The sequence below is a fragment of the Leucoraja erinacea genome, chromosome 19 (assembly GCF_028641065.1).
Source record: "Leucoraja erinacea ecotype New England chromosome 19, Leri_hhj_1, whole genome shotgun sequence".
In the NCBI taxonomy this organism is placed as follows: Eukaryota; Metazoa; Chordata; class Chondrichthyes; order Rajiformes; family Rajidae; genus Leucoraja; species Leucoraja erinaceus.
This window is the reverse complement of record NC_073395.1, coordinates 25,443,127-25,464,521: the sequence shown is the minus strand read 5'-3', so window position 1 is coordinate 25,464,521 and position 21,395 is coordinate 25,443,127. Positions and strand designations below refer to the sequence as shown.

Sequence of the window (21,395 nt, the reverse complement as noted above, 5' to 3'; positions counted from 1 at the left end):
CAGACCACAGTTTGTTTGTATTGGTGGAAATGTGTCAGCCTCGATAACAATCAGCATGGGAGCACCTCAAGGCTGCGTGCTCAGCCCCCTGCTGTACTCATTCTATACTCATGACTGCGTAGCCAGTCACAGTGCGAACTCCATCATCAAGTTCGCTGACAACACCACTATTGTGGGGCGTATCACTGATGGGGATGAGTCAGAGTATAGAAGAGAGATCAAGCAACTGTCCATATGGTGCCATCGCAATAACCTGGCCCTCAACACCAGCAAAACCAAGGAACTGATTGTGGACTTTGGAAGGAGTAGGAGGGGGACCCACAGCCCCATTTATATCAATGGGTCGATGGTTGAAAGGGTCAAGAGCTTCAAATTCCTGGGCGTGCACATCGCTGAAGATCTTTCCTGGTCCGAGAACACTAATGCAATTATCAAGAAAGCTCATCAGCGCCTCTACTTCCTGAGAAGATTACGGAGAGTCGGTTTGTCAAGGAAAACTCTCTATAACTTCTACAGGTGCACAGTAGAGAGCATGCTGACCGGTTGCATCGTGGCTTGGTTCGGCAATTTGTGCGTCCTGGAGAGGAAAAGACTACAAAAAGTAGTAAACACTGCCCAGTCCATCATCAGCTCTGACCTTCCTTCCATCGAGGGGATTTATCGCAGTCGCTGCCTCAAAAAGGCTGATAATATCATCAAGGACCCATACCATCCTGGCCACACACTCATCTCCCTGCTACCTTCAGGTAGAAGGTACAGGAGCCTGAAGACTGCAACAACCAGGTTCAGGAATAGCTACTTCTCCACAGCCATCAGGCTATTAAACCTGGCTCGGCCAAAACTCTGATTATTAATAACCCATTTCTGTTATTTGCACTTTATCAGTTTATGTATTCATGTGTGTATATATTTATATCATGGTATATGGACACACTTATCTGTTTTGTAGTAAATGCCTACTATGTTCTGTGTGCTGAAGCAAAGCAAGAATTTCATTGTCCTATACAGGGACACATGACAATAAACTCACTTGAACTTGTTAGACAATCAGGCAGGATCCGTAAACCAGTAGTCAGATTAGGTTTTTAAGTTAAGTAACTCACTGCCTAGGTAGAATGAAAATATGTAAATATGTAAAGTAAATATATTATGTTATCATTTAAGGTTTAATGAATACGAGTTTAAATCAAGTCTCACAACAAGAAAATTGTAACTGTGTACTTAGATTTAATACTTTAAAAAAAGGAGAGCAGTGTAATGTTTTCATGCATATTCATGCATATGCTAATGAGTTGGTGTTGTATATAAGATGGGGATGTTGGGTAACAAATCTCTCTTGTGATCCAGGCAGCCTGCGTGTAAGTTGTTATTCATTCTGCAGAATGAATAACACCTCCCACATTCCAAAGCAGGTATGTTTATCAGTTAACTGGCTTCTGAAAATTGCCTGTAGTGTGTAGGATGCGAAACTGGGATAACGTAGAACTAGTGAGCAGGTGATCGTTGGTCAGCACGGTCTCAGTGGGCCATGAGGCCTATTCCCATGCTGTAGCTCTAAACTAAACTAAATAAAGATCTTATAAAGTGAAAAACATTGGGGGAAATAAACATCCTCAATCTCTCTATATGGCAGTGACTGTGTTACCTGTCTGCAATTTATTTTTGACTTTTAACAACTTTCAAATAACTCCTCAAAGGCAAATACATCCACGCTTTAAAAAGAGAATGTTTGCAATGTTTATGCATTTACCTCATATTCATTTGAAGAATATATACCAAATATGCCAAGCCACTGCTGGCTCCAGGTATTTCACAAAATGGATGCTCTCCCAAGTATTTAAAATGGTTGCTGAACTCAGTCAGTTTAGATCAACATGTTTTCTCTCATATTCCTTCTTACAACATATGCCTGTGCCTTCCACACACATTAGTAGCAGGACGTGGAGCATAACCAATTCCTGTAGACAGGAAGTTAATTACCTGACCTGTGATCTTGGTTCTTTACAAGAGAAGTCCCTGGAGATTCCAGCCATGAGGCAGTAAATAATTGAAGAGCAAGATGAGATCTGTGGAGCCTGTTCTTTGTTTATTTAGTCATCATCTCCTCACATTTATACCATTTCAGGCACAGGCAACGGTTATAGTCTAATAATCTACCATGGCATCTGATGTTGTGTTTCAGGGATTGTCTTGCTATTGGTATGAAAATCATGTCCTGCTGTTCCTTTAGGTGGTCAAGTGGAGACAGTGAAGGAAAAGCCCTTGAACTAGCTTCACGGTTTACAACTATGCATTCCTCTTGGGCTCACGCCTGTTTCTATCTCTAACGTTTGGCCAATAATCTGCCTATCAGCGTACTCCCTCGTCTGAAGCCACCTGTTTACTTTAGTTTAGTTTAGAAATACAGCACGGAAACAGGCCCTGTGGGTCAGGTGATAACAAAAGGATACAAACAGTGAAGCTAGCAGGATGACTAGGGTGGGGGAGGGATGGAGATAGAGGGAATGCAAGAGTTATTTGAAATTAGAGAAATCAATACTCATACTGCTGGGTTGTAAACTGTCCAAATGAAATATGAGGTGCTGTTCCTTCAATCTGCATGTGGCCTCACTCTGACAGTGGAGGAGACCCAGGACAGAAAGTAAATGGGAGTTAACATGTTTGGCAACCGGGAGATCGCATAGGTCGAGGCGTAGCTGTTCAACAAAACGATCGCCCAGTCTGCGCTTTGTCTTGCCGATATCTTGATGTTGAAGAGCAATGAATACAGTGGATGAGGTTAGAGGGGGTAGTCACAAAAATCTGGAGTAACTCAGCGGGACAGGCAACATCACTGGGGCGAAGGAATACGTGACATTTTGGGTCGAGACCCTTCTTCAGACTGGTTAGGGATAAGGGAAACAGGAGATATAGATGATGATGTAGAGAGATAAAGACCTATGAATGAAAGATATGCATAAAAGTAATGATCATAAAGGAAACAGGTCATTGTTAGCTGTTTGTTGGGTGAAAACGAAAAGCTGGTGCAACTTGGGTGGGGGAGGGATAGAGAGGGAGGGAATGCCGAGGCTACCTGAAGTTAGGGAAATCAATGTTACACCATTGGGCTGTAAGCTGCCCAAGCGAAATATGAGATGCTGTTTCTACAATTTGCGTTTAGCCTCACTCTGTCAAGAGTCAAGAGTGTCTTATTGTCAATGGGGGTGACCTCGGACAGAAAGGCCTGTGTGGGAACAGGAAGGAGAATTAAAGTGTTTAGCAACCGGGAGATCAGATAGGTTCAGGCGGACTAAGCGAAGGTGTTCAGCGAAACGATTCCCAGCCTGCATTTGGTTTCGCCGATGTATAAGAGTCCACATCTTGAACAATGGATTCAGTAGATGAGGTTGGAGGAAGTGCAAGTGAATTTCTGTCTAACCTGAAAGGCCTGTCAGGGTCCCTGGACAGAGTCAAGAGAGGAGGTATAAGGACAGGTGTTGCATCTTCTGTGGTTGCTGGGGAAGGTACTTGGGAAAGGTGATGGTTTGGGTGGGAAGGGATGAGTTAACCAGGAATTTGCGGGGGGGGGGGGGGGGGGGGGGGGGGGGGGGGGGGGGGGGGGGGGGGGGGTATCTGCAGGGGCGGAAAGGTATCTGGAGATGGCGAGAGTGGAGATGAGAGAATGTGGCTGGTGGTGGGATCCTGTGGAGGTGGCAGAAAATTTCGAAGGATTATGCGTTGTAAGCGATGGCTGATGGGGTGGAAGGTAAGGACTGGGTTGCAACAGAGACAGAATCCCCATAGGGGGAGTAGGAGCAAGAGCGGAGTTGTGGGGTACTGAGAAGACACGAGTGAGGGCCTCATCTTTGATGAGAGAGGGGAACCCCCATACTGTAAAGAATGAGGACATCTCCAATGACCAGGTATGGAACACCTCATCCTGGGCGCGGGTGCGGAGTAGATGGAGGAATTGGGAATAGGGGATAGAGTCTTTACTGACCGCACTATTTTCTCATTTTCACCAAACAAACAGCTAACAATGGTCTATTTCTTCATCATCGTTACTTTTTTGGATATCTTTCAATCATTGTTCTTTATCTCTCTACATCATCATCTATATCTCTTGTTTCCCTTATCCTAAACCAGTCTGAAGAAGGGTCTTGACCCAAAACGTCATGCATTCCTTCTTTCCAGAGATGCTGCCTGTCCCGCTGAGTTACTCCAGCTTTTTGTGTCTATCTTTGGTTTGAACCAGCATCTGCAGTTCCTTCCTACATAGATTGGAGGAGGTATTAGCTGCCCTGAGAGTGTGTGCTGTACAACTTTATATTCTTTTCTCAACGATTGTTTTCATAAACCAAATGCTTAAATGAAGAGGCTCTAAAAATTAAGACAGTCCAACTAAGTACACGATCTTTTGAAGTGAGCGGAGATTTTTTCTTGTAGAAGCCATTCTGGATTTGACTGTCATCAATGAAGAGAGTTGAGCGATTGAGGTTTCTAACATCAAAGGTGTATGCCACAAGTCCTGCAAGTTTGACTTTGGCATGATATTCACTTCTCAAACTTATTTTTTCCTAATTCAATGATATGCAGCTAGATCCGTGGGCAAATATTCAAAGTGACAAAGGTAGCTAAATAAATAAAATCTGTAAGCCTTTTTGATTCAAATCTATTACATTCACTTTTGTTAGCTGGAGTTGCAGCACTAGCCATTAGCATTCCAGGTCCTTTCTGACTTCAGTGAAAAGCGGGTCTACTGGGACATTTTTGATGAGCTGTTGAACTGAAAGCACGATTTCCACAGAGAAAGAAAACATTGGGAAATGATGTGATAATTTACAGGGCAAAATTGCAACAGGGGCTCCTCAAGGAAATGTCCTTCGGTATAAAACTCTAGGAAGACACTCCAGTGCAATGGTATGGAAGTGCTTCAATGTTAGAGGGCCTTTCTTCAAATGAGATATTAAACTACGGCCCTGCCTGCACTCTCTTTAGACTTTACTTTAGGCTTTGGAGATACAGCATAGAAACAGGACCTTCGACCCATCGAGTCCGCTCCAACCAGCTATCACTAACACTATCCTACACACCAGGCACAATGTTACCATTTTTACCAAAGCCAATTAATCTACAATCCTTTACGTCCATGGAGTGTGGGAGGAAACCAAAGCACCCGGAGAAAATCCAAGCGGTAACGGGGAGGGTGAGGATAGAAACTCTGACCAGAGAACACCCGTGGTCAGGATTGATCTCAGGTCTCTAGCGCTGCGAGGCAGTAACTCTACCACAGCACCGCTGTGCCTCCCCGTCTCAAATAAACATAAAAGATTCCAAAGGATAATCTTGGAGAGGAGGCAAGAAGCAGGCAATTTTCCTGAAAAAAGATTACTAGGAATTTTAGAGAGGCACATGAGACTGTTTAGTTTAGTTTAGTTTTGTTCAGTTTAGAACAGTTTTGTTTAGTTCAGTTTAATTTATTATTGTCACTTGTACAGTGAAAAGCTTTTTGTTGCTTATTATCCTGTCAGTGAAAAGACCATACAGTGCATGGTCACAATCAAGCCATCCACAGTGTACAAATACAGGATAAAAAGGTGTAACATGTAGTGCAAGGTAAAGTCCAGTAAAGTCTGGTTAAAGACAGATCAAAGGACTCCAATGAGGTAGGTAGGTCAGGGCCGCTCTCTGGTTGGTGAGAGGATGGTTCAGTTGCCTGATAACAGCTGGGATGAAACTGTCCCTAAATCTGAAAGTATGACTTCTGTACCTCTTACCCGATGGGAAGGGGGAGAAGATGGGGTGACTGGGGTGAGACAGAAAAAGTGGGTTGAGCAGAAACTGTGGAGGGAAAGGAATTGTCGATGCTGTTGCATCGAGATCTGCATCAATCCTCATTCAGGGTCTCAAGCTGAAACATTGATCATTCCTCTGCCTCCATAGATGTTGTGCAACCTGATGAGTTCCTCCAGTGGTTTTTTTTTTGCTGTTAGTAATCTCACATTGTTATTTGTAAGAATTCTCTGCAAGTAAATGGCTGCCATGTTTCCTCGGCTACACAAGGACCATTCTCATCGGCTGTGAAATTCTTAGAAGCAATCCGGAATGTGAGAGGTGCTATACAAATGGAAGATCGTCATTCTTCCCTGGTATGAATCTGCATTTTGTTTTCATCAACTACCAACATCTTTAAATAGTGGCACAGTGACGGAGCATTAGAGTTGCGGCCTTACAGTGCCAGAGACCTCAGTTCGATCCTGACCTCGGGTGCTATCTGAACAGGGTTTGTATGTTCGCCCTGTTACTGCGTGGGTTTTCTCTCGTTACCTCCTGCACTCCAAAGATGTGCAGGTTTGTAGGTCAATTGGCTTCTGTAAATTGTCCCTAGTGTGTAGGATAGAACTAGTGTACAGGCAATCGCTGGTTGGTGCAGACTCGGTGGGCCGAAGGGCCTGTTTTCACGCTGTATCTCTAAACTAAAGTAAAACGTATTCAGTTGATATCACTTTCAACCAAATGGTTAACCCTGCATCTGAAAAGGTAAGCAGTGACTAACACATTGCCGACAGATACCGACTGAATTAGACCATGGGGAGATGTACGTGTGTTATCTTCATTGCTGAAAAGATTAAGTCAATATCTCTGTCGAGAATAATTGACCGCACAGTAAGACAAACGTTAGCAGATGTTACAATCATTTTACAAGTAATGAGACCTAGCTAATGAAAGGCTTATTGCATTCTCACTTGTCTTTATCATGAACATAAATAGTGGAAAGTTTATCCAAGTATGTTAATGTATGAATTATCCACAGTAATCACTGCTGTTCCATTATCATTAGAACTCCACTGCTGCACTCTACATGTTGAAAGTAACTTCTAAATCTCTTTCCTTTAAAAAAACCCCAACTACTAATCATTCAATCAGGCTATTTATATGCTACAGCATGACAAGACTATTGCCACTACTGGTGGGTATCACAGGATTGGCAGTGGGAGGTTGATAAAATATTATTCATCTGGAACAGGAGATGAGTAATTTGTTAATGCACCAACATATTGCAATACATTGCAAATGGGCATCTAGGATGATAGCTAAGATTGTTTAAAACACACAAAGTAACATGGAATGATCCTACATGGAAGGAAAGTAGTATATTTTCTTTTGAAAACTGCCAGCTCCAAAGCCTCATAATAGATGTACAACCCTTCATCTACATGTCGCACTGCATAACATTCATACACCTAAAAATGCAACACATCTCTTCCTTTTCTGCAAAGAGACCTTTCAAGCACATATCTTCTTTCCTGATTTTCTTTTGTGATACCTGACCTATCTACCTCATTGGAGACCTTTGAACTATATTAATTGAATTGATCAGGCTTTATCTTGCACTAAATGTGATGCCCTTTATTTTTTATCTGTGCACTGCGGACAGCTTGATTGTAATCAAACATAGTCTTTTCTTTGACTGGATGGCATGCAAACAAAAGCTTTTTACTGTACCTAGGTACATGTGACGATAATAATAAACTAAACTGAACTAAATTTAACTAAACCAAACTGAACTGAATTAAACTAAAGGTCAAAGCAGGGCACGTGATGGGTAAGGGGGTCGATAGGCAGATGGTTAGTCAAAGGCCAGAGATGAAAAGGATAAAAGTTGTGAGATAAGGATAGAAGAGGAGCGAATTATGAAGCCAGAGGAATGAATATGGATGAAAAGGGGAGTGGAGAGGAGAAATGGGTGCAAGTCCAGGTAGAATAATTTCCCGCATTCACGGCACATCTTGTATGCGTATGTGACGAATAAACTTGACTTGACTTGACTTCTCAGCATGAGCTCTTCAACACAAGTCACCTTTTGAAGTATTCTGAAAAGCAACACAAAAATCCACCAGAAGTAGAAACTGTAGTGAATAATTATTCAGGCAAATCCACCATTTCACCAATGAGCTTAATTAGTCTGCAGTTGGCCTTTTTGTGTTAATGGTTCAAAAAATCAAGTAATAGCAAATGAACTCAGATTCAAACCTTTTTGTAGATTACAGGATTTCTGTCATTTAAACTAATGTGCTTGAAAATATCTGCAAAAAAAAAAATCACATACAAAATGCAACCAATTATGTTCTCTAATTGAATATTTCTATGCATGAGTACTATATATAATAGATATAGCTGATTAGTCAAACAAGATTGAGAATTAATGCTTATATGGATTGGAAGCAGACATGCACTTCTTATACAGTAAAGGGCATTTGAATGACAATTAATCATTTTAATGCATGTCCTCACATACTATTTTACAGCAATTATACGTGTTTAGATAATTTCATGCAGTCTAAATATTCTAACACAACGGACCAGAATTTAAATTTCAATATGTGTGTATTACTGATGCCCATCAACAACGATGTTACTGGTGAAATGTGATCGCATTTTCACGTGTTAAGAGAAATACAAAATGGTTTTTGGCTTGAACTAATGACGAATAAACTATTTTATAAAGCCACGGAGGCTTTTATTTATGTACTCCCTTTACAATTGTGCCATTTGGCCTCCCTTCATTCTTCAAACTAAAAAAAACCATCAGAGGAGAAAGAAAGAGTTACTATTTCAGGTTGATGAACTTTGCAACAGAACTTAAAAATTAGTTCAAACTTTCTGCTGAAAGTTGGCAGTTCTGCACGGAGAACTTTTCTCTCCAGAAATTGGGCCACTCAGACACTCACGTGGGAAGGCTGGAGAGATAAACCTGCTTGGCTAATCAACTGTGCCAAGACCACAGTGTTCCCATGCCATGGTAAGGCGTGAATACTCAGTCCCTCAACAAATTTGCTGACAATCTGCTTGCTACACCTGCGTCGAGTTAGAACTGGCACCATTTCAGTGACTCCACTCATCTCCATGGCAGGGATTTAGCTGAGTTTAAGGTATGTTATAATGATGGTTAAATACTCAAAACAGTTCTTGCTGTAATTCCAGAACTTTTGTGCGCGTGTTTAATTTCTAATTAGTCTCTCACTGTTTGTGAATGCCATATCAGAGATATTAGCTTTGGCAACATTGACAGTCAGTTAAGCATGACCATCAGGCTTCACTGGCTGTTAAAGCTTTTCACCGAGGTGGCCAATTGGAGAGGTTCTGCGTTACCCCCGGCCTGTTGCTCAGACCAGAAGAGCCTCCTGAATAAGCTTGAAGCAGGGAAACAAAGAGCAGTGTTCGTGAGTATATAGAATATAGAACATGGAACCATGCAGCATAAGAACAGGCCCTACAACGCATAATATATGTGGCAAGCATGATGCCAATATCAACTACTCTCATCTGCCTCTACGTGATCTATATCCCTCTAATCCATGCATAGCCATGTACCTTTTAAATGCCACTACCGCATCTGTCTCCACCACCATCCCAGCCAATGTGTTCCAGACACCCACCATCATCTTTAAAACCCTGCCATGCATGTCTCCTTTAATCTTTGCCCCACTCACTTTAAAGCTATGCCCTCTATTCTTTGATGTTTCCACCCTGGATGCAAGGTTATATACTTCTCTCGTGTTGCCATGTTCCAGAGAAAAGAAGTCACATTTGTCCAACTTCTCCTTGGAACTAATGACCTCTGATCTTGGCAGAATTCTGGTAAACCTCTTCTGCACCATCTCCAAAGCATCCATATCCATCCTGTGATGGGGACCAGAACTGCACATAATACTCCAACTGTGGCCTAAGCAAAGTCTTATAGATGTATCATGATTTTCTGACTCTTATATTCAAAGCACCACCAATTAAGGCAAGCATTCCATACACCTTCTTAACCACTCTGTAGGCAATTGGACAATGGAAATGTCAGGTCATTAACTGTTCCCATCTTCAGTTTTACTTAGTTTAGAGATACAGCATGGAAACAGGGCTTCAGCCCATCAAGACTGCACCGACCAACAATCACTCCATTTGCTAGTTCTATCCTGCACATTAAGGACAATTTACAGAAGCCAATTAACCTACAAAACTGCATGTCTTTAAAATGTGGAACCGGGAGGAAATCTCACATGGTCACAGAGAGAACGTCCAAACTCCGTACAGTGTCTGTAGTCAGGATCGAACCCGGGTCCCTGGCGCTGTAAGGGAACAATTTTATTGCTGCACCACTGTGCCATCTCCTTGATTTTTCCATTTCAATTTCCCATTACTAGCACCTGCAGGATTTTGCTGTTGAGATGATTTATTCTTTAATCTGCTTGCACGTTTTTTGCCCATGTAAATCATTTTAATGATGCTTGGCTTACCACAACATGTCTTGGTCAGAACTCCATACCCATTATCCAAATATGCAGCAACTCAGTTACTATTTAACATAGTAAATTTTATTTCCGTTACTCTAAACTGCTTTCATAAATTCCATGCAAGATTTTGCTTCAGTGTTCGAGAATGGATGAATAATGATAAAGCCACTATACCGATTCCTTTATGTTACTGGCAGCTCAAATTAAATGTAGCGATGATCACTAAATCTTCGGTGACTAACCCCCGAGAGAACAATTTGCTTTCATTTTATTTTAATCTACAATGGTTCTTCTACAAATTAATATTAGTGATTTAATCGCTTTTGGAGAGTTGCAGGCCATGCCATTTTGGAACGTGATTATCCCTAAATAGAACTATAAAAATGCTGCAGCAACTGACAGCTATGATCGATGAGGAAAATGTTAAGGGAAGTCCTGTAGTAATTCTTCCAGTTAAAGTCTCCTCAATTAGGCCAGTCAGGAGTCTTGTAGCCCCTTTAATATTTCCATTGCCTTTAATAGCTTTTCATTTGGTGCTCCGACCGATTCATAACTAAAAACGGCGTCATGAGAGATGAGACTTTTCAGAAGCTAACAATTTATAACCATTAATATAAACATTTAACCTACTGGTCCTTTAAAATCCTCTTGTGTGTACAGCAGTAGCTAACAGCGACTACTTCAAAAAGGATCTTCTGTGGCTTGTCTATTTAGATTGCAGATTTCCCCATACATCTATTGTTTGAGATTGCCAGCTCGGCTGACTGCAAGGTGCATCGAATGAGCCAGGAATGGATGAACAATCCATGTACAGTCCAGCATTGTGGTGAGGCTGGGCTGATTCAACCAACAACAGGCATTAAAATATGATCCAGAAAAAAATACTGCAATGCCTTAATGGATGCAGTTCAATTTTCTATTATATTCCAGGCTGTGTGACGAGATATTTACCAAAAAAAAAAAAATGTTGGCTCAAAATCACGATGGAAATAACTGCAAAGCTATTAATATTCTCCATATTTGTAGCAAAAATCTCAGAGGCTTCAAACATGAACACGTGCATAATTAAATGCAAAAATCCAGAAGTAGCTGTTGTTTATAAAAAAAAAAGATGTCAATGTGTGGGATGTGGATGCCTCCGGGAGACTAGCATTTAATGTCTATCTTAAATTGGTCTTGAAAGGTTGTTTGGTGAGCTATGTTTTTGAAAAAGTTGTGGTCCTTAAGATGAAGGCTTCCGGCTTCCTGTTTCATGCTTGGATGGAGAAATGCGTGAAGTGTTGTACTTTGGGAGGTCAAATGTAAGGGGAAAATGAATTAATGGCATGACCTTAACAGCTTGTTGTACAGAGGGATCATGGTGTCCATAACTCCTTGAAAGTGGCAACACATGTAGATAGAGTGGCATATTTCATATGTACTTTCATAGGTTGGGACATTGAGTAGAAGGGTCAGGAAGTCATGATGCAGCTTTATAGGACTCTAGTTAGGCTGCATTTGGAGTATTGCATGCATTGCTGGTTGATCAATTACAGGAAAGATGTGGAGGCTTTGGAAAGGGAACAGAGGAGATTTAACGGACTTATGCCAGGACTAAGGGTATTAGCTACCGAGAGAGGTTGTAGAGACTTGGATTATTTTCTCTGTAATTCTGGCGGTTGTTGGGAGATCTGAGAGAAGCATGTAAAATTATGAGAGGCATAGTCAGAATCTTTTTCCCGGATGGAAAAAAATGAGATACTAGAGGGCATAGCTTTACGGTGAGAAGGATAAATGTTACAGAGATGTGTGGGAAAGTATTTTATCACAGTGGGGGGGTGAGTGCCTAGAACGCACTGCTGAAGATGATGGTTAAAGCAGATACATTGGTGGCAGTTAAAATACTTTTAGATGTGGATATGGATATGCAGAGAATGGAGGGATATGGGTTACGTGCAGGTAGATAATTGATGCTCAGAATCATGTTTGGCACTGTGGGCTGAAATGCCTGTTCTGGTGCCGTACTGTTCAATGTTCCATGTTCTCCAAGAGTTAAGCTATTGTAGCTTTCTCTGGCTACAGACGTTAAATGTTAAGAATGTGTAACTATTAGCAAACAATTTTTCATTGCAAAATACAATTAAACTATTACTCCTTCTTGAATGAGATATGGGCAGCAATAAACCACGGGCTTAGACTTGGCATAACATTCTACCCAGGGCATGACCATCTCCAATCGGAGAGTCTAATGTATAGGAAGGAACTGCAGATGCTGGTTTAAACCGAAGATAGACACAAAAAGCTGTAGTAACTCAACGGGACAGGCAGCATCTCTGAAGAGAAGGAATGGGTGACATTTCGGGTCGAGGCCTTTCTTCAGAGAGTCTAATCACCTTCCTCGCATACTAATCATTCCTATATTCTTCATGGAAGTGTCCTTAATCTTAGAGTGCAAAGACAATCCTTCACATAATAATCCTCCTTACACACAGGGCTGCACAGTGGCGCAGCGGTGGAGTTGCTGCCTTACAGCGCCAGAGACCCTGGTTCGATCCTGACTACTGCTGCTGTCTGTATGAAGTTTCAACATTCAACCAGTGACCTGCATCGGTAGTCTCTAGATGCTCCGGTTTCCGCCCACTTTCCAAAGTCTGTTCAGGTTTGTAGGTTAATTGATTTCTGCAACTTGTCTCTAGTGCGTCGGATAGAATTGGTGTACGGATGGTCGTTTGTCAGCACGGACACGGTGGGCCGAAGGCCCTGTTTCCACACTGTATCTATAAACTATCGATTCCTCCACAGGTGCTGATGAACCGCTGAGTTACTCCAGCACTTTGTGTTTTGCTCAAGATTCCAGCACCTGTGGTTCCTGGTGTTTCTGCAATTCCTTGGGGTATTGGGCAGAGCAGTTGCCATAGCAACCTGTGAAGGGTCGACCTGAGACGGGATGCTTTCTATGATGCATCTGTAGAAATTAGTAAGGGTCATTGGAGTCATGCCAAATGTCCTAAGTTGCCACATTATCCTATCTGCTAGATATCCTAAAATATTCCAGTACATTTTGCCAAGCACTCTTTGACATTCCCAAGACAACACTGAATTTGCCTAATGATATGTTGACTAAATAATAGATTCAAATGTGTTCCTGACTGCTCATGTCAGATGAAATTGCCTATGGTTCCCTATTTTTCTCATTCCTGGCTCTCGAATAGCAATCTAATGTAGAATTTAGATGGGAAATGTTCAGATGCTGAAGTGCATCTAATTCACGCATGGTAATAGGCAATTGTAGCGTTGGAAAGCACAATTAATATCAAGAAGCGAGCAGGGGAAGTGCTTTATGTTACAATGTGGTCAGCGTGTTATTTCTGGAGAGGTAGATTGATCGTTGATTTTAGCAGTTTTAATTTAGTCTGCTGCTTATTTGCAAGTTGAGCTTCTACCAGAAGGTTAGCCAAGCGTATGAGAGAAATGGGAAAGAGAGGGGTTTGCGAATAGAATTAGATAAGGTAGAACAGGAGGGGCGGCACAGTTGCTGCCTCAAGGGCCTGTCCCACAGCGGAGACCTAATTGGAGACTTTAGAAGAGTTTGCCCTCGACTCATACTCACAGCATGGTCGACACGAGGTCCTAGGGGGCCTTTGTAACTCCCCTTCATGCTCGAGCATAGTCCCTGCATATTCGAGGCTTCAGATAGGTCGCGGCTGAAAAATGCCCGTGAGTAAAAAAAGGTCGCAATGGAAAAAAATCGATATTCTTTTACTGATAGGTTTAGTCGAGGTAGGTCGTAGTAGGTCGTAATGCTATCGTATCTAATCAAAGGCAATCAAAGGTAATCGAGGGTAGTCAAAGGTAAAGCTCGTTGAGAAAAAAAAGGTAAGTAAACCGACCGGTAATGTTAAATGCCCGCTAAACTTTATTAAAAGTAGTCTGGCTTCTTAGAAGTGTCTCCACTCCTTCTCTCCCCTTCTCTCCCCTTTCTCCCCTTTTCCCCCCTTTTCTCCCCTTTTCCCCCCTTCTCTCCCCTTCTCTCCCCTTTTCCCCCCTTCTCTCCCCCCTCTCCCCCCTCCGGACTCTCTAATGGACTTACCGTAACTGTGCCAGCCGTCTTTTACCTTCCTGCTCATCATGGGTGTGAATTTCAGACAGTGTTCCCCCGCTTTCCCTGGCCCCCACCTTTGCGATGTGTTTGTGTGTGTGCGGTCGGTCGATCCGGCTCGCGGTTTCATCGCTGACGGTCGATTCAGCTCGAGGTTTTACAGGCGAGTGCCCTCGAGCTTGAAGGTCGAAGACATTCGCTGAAAAGTCGCGTTAGTGGGACAGGCCCTCTACAGAGCCTGGGACTCGGGTTCGAACCCATGCACTCACAGGGGGAAACATACAAACCTGTTTGTACAAGGAATTTGTAGATTCACCGCGTGACCGCATGGGTTTTCTCCAGGTGCTCAGGTTTCCTCCCATGCTCCGAAGACGTATAGATTTGTAGGCTAATTAGCTTGGTAACTTTGTAAATTTCCCCTGGTGTGTGTAGGATAGTGTTCCTGTACAGGGGTGATCCATGGTCAGCGTGGACTCAGTGGGCTGAAGATGCTGTTTCCATGCTGTATCTCTAAAGTCTTAAGTCTAATCATGAAAGGCCGTTTAGAGCGGATGTGGAAAGAATGTTTCCAGCAATTGTAGAGCCTAGAGCCAAAGGCACAGCCTCAGAATAAAAGGATGTATCTTTAGAATGGAGATGAGGAGAAATTTCTTTAGCCTGATGGTGGTGAATCTGTGGAATTCATTGCCACTGACGGTTGTGGAGGGCAAGACATTTCGTAGTTTTAAAGCGGAGATTGATGGGTTCTTATAAGTGAGGGTGTCAAAGGATACACGGAGAAGGCAGGAGAATGGGATTGAGAAGGAAATATAGATCAGCCATGATCGAATGGAGGAGGAGACTCAATGGGCTGAATGGCCTAATGCTGCTCCTATATCTTCTGGTCCTATGGAAGATGTTGTGGTAGGACGATTGGTTGGAAGGTGATAGCATGTTTTATTATATTCTGCATAATTTAATCAATCAAATGTCACAGAAACATTCTAAGTAAACTCGTAGATCTGCACTGTATTTTCTTAGTCAGAATGTATTGGAGACACAATGCACAAGAGAGAGAGAGGTGGGCATTTTGAGCCTAGTGTTAGAGGTGACAATTAAATATTCTGCTCTGCGCCTAAGAGAGTTGTTCTTCCCAGGAGAGTGCTGTTCTTTTACCATCCAGACTTGAACCTTGCAAAACAGTGCATGAGGAAATAGAAAATTAGCTACAGTACAGGGTACATAAACTGTGCGCTATTCTTGCATCCATGGCAGAGATAAGAATACAGAAGTTGGTGGATGAAATAAAATTCACCTTTGCAATTCTCTATCATTTTGATAAACGCATACTTCAGTGATAAAATCAGTGCCAGCAAAGACAATCAATTAGATCACAACTTACTTAAAAATGATGTGAGGGAAATATTCAATAGTTGATAATTCAGGGAGCCACAAAACTAAAATTACCTGGTTCTCTGATAGGTCTTAACTTATTTATTTACCTCTTCCCAAAATACTTCTCACAGATACAGTATGGAAAAATACGTTTTAGAGATATCGTATGGAAACAGGCCCTTTGGCGCACCGAGTTCACGTTGACCATCGATCACCCGTTCACACTAGTTCTATGTTATCCCACTTTCCCGTCCACTGCCTACACACTAGGGACAATTTACAGAGGACAATTAACCTACAAACCCGCAGTGTTTTGGAAAGTGGGGGGAAATGGGAACACCCGAAAGAAACCCATGCGGTCACAGGGAGAAAGTGCAAACTCCACACAAACAGCACCCAAAGTCGGGAGTTAACACGGGTCTCTGGTGCTGTACCAGCTGCATCACTGTACCAACAAAAAATATATAGTTCCTATTAACGAATGTTGTCAGTCGAACACCTGGATTAATAACATTCCATTTCTTTGGACAAGAATCAGAGTGGAAGCCCATTGCAGTAGTCTTCCTTAATGTTAGATTGAAACTATGATATATATTCTGCAACTAACAACACAGTGGCACAGTAGCACAGCAGTAGATTTGCTGACGTAGGTTGATGTAGATAGTCGCCAATGGAATTCAGCGAAGTCAGCACTGGCGACAACCTACGACAGCACCTACATTAGGAGAAGTCAAGCTACGCTCATTGGCGTCAACCCACTGTCGCCGACTGTCGGTGAAAATTTTTGAACATGTTGAAAATTCAGCGGCGACCAGAAAGACTCTACGACTCGTTGGGCAGCTAAGGAGACTACTCACGACCATACAGGCAACACCCTTGTGGCGACAGCCTAGTCGCCTGTAGTCACCTAAAAAATAGCCTACATGGGACAGGCCCTTTACAGCGCCAGAGACCCAGGTTTGAACCTGACTACGGGTGGTGTCTCTATGGGGTTTGTACGTTCTCCCTGTGGCCTGCGTGGATTTTCTGCGGGTGCTGTAGTTCCCTCTCACACTCCAAAGATGTACAGGACTCGGTGGGTGGAGGAGCCTGTTTCTGCGCTGTATCTCTAAAACTAAAACTAAAATAGAGGGATATTATGTATTGCTGACCTTACAGAATTCTCCATTTTGATGGTAGCTCATTAATCCAAAATGTTAATTCTGTTTCTCTTTCCTGATTCAGGGACAGCTTCTTCACAGCTGTTATAAGGCAACTAAACCATCCTACCAATAACTGGAAAGCATTCCTGAACTACCATCTACCTTACTGGAGACTGGAGACAATCAGATTATCTTTGATCAGACGTTACTGGCTTTATCTTGCACTAAATATTATTGACATTATTCCCTTTATCATGCATCTGTGGATGGCCGATTGTAATCATGTATTGTCTTTCCGCTGACCAGTTAGGATGCAAAAAAAAGTTTTTCACTGTACCTTGGTGCTTGTGACAATAAATTCAACTCAAATGACCTTTTCCATTACTGATAGTTAGGAATGGGTTAGTGGATGTGGCATGAAGCCATCTTATACTATCACATATATTATTGGTTTACAACATTAGGGCTTACAAGGTCATGGTATCATGTTGGCTTAGATGAAGCAATAGTGAAGGAACAAAAAACAGTGGATGTGAATATGAGTCCTTTTCTAATTGATAGCCATTGATTAACGAAAGTGCAGTAAAAGATCACATTATTGGGTTCAGTTGATTTAAGTATCAAAGAGGGCAGCACAGTGGCATGGCAGGTAGAGTTGCTGCCTCTCAGCGCCAGAGACCAACGTTTGATCCTGACCTGAAGTGCTGTCCTTGCGGCATTTGCACGTTCTCCCTGTGACCACATGGGTTTTCTACAGGCGCTCTGGTTTCCTCCCTAAGACATGCGGGTTTGTAGATTAATCGGCCTCTGGAAATTGCCCCTAGTGTGAAGGGTGCGCATGAGAAAGTGGAATAACATAGAACTGGTGTGTTTGATGATCGGAGTGGACTCAGTGGGCCGAAGGGCCTGTTTCCATGCTATATCTCCGAACTAAACTAACCTAAACTAAACTAATGCAGCAGGCTGCCTTACTGTAGAACTTAATGAAAACTATTAAAGATAAAATTCCACCTCTAAAGCTCTGGTGAATAATCAGATGAAGAATAACATCAAGTTCCTTTGATGCTTTTTGCTGTTTAATCATTTGCTTTTCAGTTCACACAATTATTATATCTACCCACACTGCCAAAATCGGCTTGATCATTAATACAATGACTAATTCATGGAGATGAACATTAAACTGAATATTTGGTTGCTTTTATTTTAGACAGCTTTATTTAGTAAATGCAAAACAAAAAGCATTTTTTCTCCTGCAAGGACAGGGGTTGGTATATACAAAAAATTAATAAAATAAAATGATTATGGTATTAAATACTGGCATAATGCTGAAAATCGCGGCGTGCCCATATCATCCTGTGCACCACAGGTGGAGATGTGTTATAATGGTCTTCCACAGGAGTGAAATAAATCTGACATTGCATTGTCAGTTGGTGGGACATTTTATATTTACGATAAATTTAATTTTGAAGAAATTCTCGAAATGCATCAGTTAGCAGGATCCATCAAGTGAGATTTAAACGTGCTTCATCGTTTATCACTGCCACTGCAGTTAAGTGTCATATTCCTTGGCAATGGAATTAATTCCCCCAGCAAATAAACATAATCTCTGCCTTTCGCAAAGAAGGAGTTAATAGTCCAAATGCATGAATGGTGCCAGGATCAGCCCAGAGGATGGAAATGACTTCACATTAATTCAGCAGACCTCTCCACTAATGCACTTTTTATTCCATCTGGATGTGATTACGTGCCTTTGGGCAATTTCCTTGCATGTCTGGGTCCCACAGTGTGCTTGGCAAATGCTTTCTGTGACAGTGGCCTGCTCGACAGCAGGGTTTATTTAATAATAGCTTAGAACGTATGTACCTTTCCCTGACTGGTCAGGCAAACATTTTACATTTTACTGCCTTCTGACCCCCAACGTTGAAAGAGCCAGCTTAAGTGTAATACAGTCCACAGGAAGTCACAGCTGGAACCAGGCTTTGCAGAGGTGCATCTAACTTCATTCTGACTGTGAATCGTACATAAATGCAAAATATACAAATTAATAGTTGTCCTTTAGTTTGGTTTAAAGATGCAGCAAATGGGTATGTATGGGTGATCGTTGGTCGGCATGGACTCATTGGGCCAAAGGGCCTGTTTCCATGCTGTATCTCTAAATTTAACTGTTGAGTATCATTTATAACCTAACAAAATCTCGATACGAATGCCATGGCGTCATGTTCAGGACAGTTATATTAGCCTAAAATCCTATAGCACCAGGTTCAGGAACAGTTACTTTCCTACAACTAACAGATTCCTGAAACTAATTTATGTTTCTGTGTCCTGACTGAATCTAGGTTCCATGATGTTCCTGCAAGCATGACTTTCATTATAAAAGGATACAAAGTACTGGAGTAACTCCGCAGGTCAGGCAGCATTTCTGGAGAACATGGAAAGGTGACGTTTTGGATCGGGTCCCTTCCGCAGACTGACCATCCTGTCCACGTTCCCCTGAGATGCTGCCTGACCCGCTGAGTTACTCCAGCACTTTGTGTCCTTTGGTGTAAATCAGCATCTGCAGTTCCGTGCTTTTTCAAGGTTTTTGTCGTACCATCACCTCACCGTACTTGTGCATGTGACAACAAGCTCGACTTGTTTGGACTTGATGCAAGCACACACCTTCACATGAGAGCAATTTACAGTGGGCAAATAACCTACCGAGTGCCATGCGTTTGTAAGTGAGAGGAAACCAAAGGACCCAGAGGAAGCCAACACAATGTACAAACTCCACACAGTCAGACAAACTCCACTCTGTCTGAAGAAAAGTTTTGAACCGAACATCACCTATTTCTTTTCTCCAGGAATGCTGCCTGACCCATTGAGTTATTCCAGCACTTTGTGTCTATATTGGTGTAAACCAGCATCTGCAGTAACTACCGACGCTTCCTGTCTTCAGGATATGGGAAGAAACTGGAGCACCCGGAGGAAACGCATGTGGTCACAGAGAGAATATGCAAACTCCACATAGACAGCACACAAGGTCAAGTTTGAATTTGGTCTTTGGTGCTGTGAGCTCGGGCTGAATTATATAGAAGCACCCGCTGAATATTTGCACAACTAAGATCATCTATCAAGCTTCCCCCACTGCACGAGTGCTTTCTGCCAAGAAAGGTTCATCGGGCACAATTTGTTAGCTAAGAGAGAGGTGGCATTTTACTACCTCTGCCACAGTGCCACCCATAAGATGGAGATTAATTCGCAAAGTAAAATAAAAAGGAGCATTAGATGCTGGTTTACACCAAAGATAGACACAAAGTGCTGGAATAACTCAAAGGGTCAGGCAGCATCCGTGAAGAACATGGATAGGTGTTGTTTTGGGTCGGCACTCATCTTCAGATTTCGTGAGTTCCGTGATCCATGTGGAGCATGTTCCACAGTCCCTATTGGTTGAAGCTGCCTATATGACATTAATAAAGGCTATGAATGTTTTTTGATGCTGCTCCCATCACCTCTCAGGGTGTTAATGAGCTGTGAAAATCATGTCTACTGGTTCCCTGGGTGGACAGAATGCACAGTGATGAGGGACCAACCTTTCGACCACGGGATGGAGGAGTTCACGGAGGTCTTGGTGATGACCTTCATTACAGCAAACAGCAGGAGGTGCTGTATATTTTGTCTGGTACCAGTGATTACAAAAAATAACAGGATCATTATCTACATTTCTTAGACCATTTCACAGTTGACTGGAATTCTAAACAGAAACATCTTGGTGTAATTGAGCAGAAAATGATTCTCTGCAAACAAGCCTGCCTCCTGGAAATGAGTAACTTAAGAAAAAAGCCATCTGCTCCAAATAACATAATATTGCTTCACATTTTAAAGAAGAATGAGACACTTCCTGCATTATTCCCAGAAAGAAAAAAAACAAAGGAGAGAGTCAGGGAGCAACGTATCTACAATTTCAAATATCCAATATTTATTTTGCTTTCATGAAAATTATCTCTATTTCAAAAAATAAGATGGTTCATCCTTCTCTTCGATTATTAAAGAGAGGATATACACAAAATGTTGGAGTAACTCAGTGGGACAGGCAGCATCTCTGGAGAGACGGAATGGGTGACGTTTCGGGTCGAGACCCTTCTTCAGACTGATGTCAGGGGGGGAATGGGCTGTACAGATATAGAATGCAGTGGGAGACAGTAAAACTGGTAGGAGAATTGGGAAGGGGGAGGGGATTGAATGAGAGGGAAAGCGAGGGCTACTTGGAGAGAAGGAATGGAATATTAAAGAGAGGACATCATTGTGAATGCCTTACATGTATGCGGCAGTTTGGCACATGGAGTTTTTTATTTTGAACACAGGATTCATCACATCTAAAATGTCTTCCTCAGAGAAGAGCCTTCAGATTAAATATCATGCAACCTCTTTGTAATTTTCAAGAGGTGTTAACATCAAAGTTGATGTTTTTACTGCAGAAGAGTGAAATTACTAAAAGTAAATAATTATGATGATTTGTACTTTGCCTTGGTACGGCGTAATCCACCGGCTAACGATGTC

At 42.2% G+C, this 21,395-nt stretch overlaps 1 long non-coding RNA gene across 1 annotated transcript; it reads left to right on the top strand.

The window, feature by feature from the left end:
* The first annotated feature begins 5,998 nt into the window (after positions 1–5,998).
* On the top strand, positions 5,999–17,915 carry LOC129706397 (uncharacterized). The gene is made up of 3 exons (XR_008725048.1): positions 5,999–6,128; positions 12,737–12,903; positions 16,942–17,915. It is a non-coding gene; the product is annotated as an uncharacterized LOC129706397 (long non-coding RNA).
* The last annotated feature ends 3,480 nt before the right edge of the window (positions 17,916–21,395 follow it).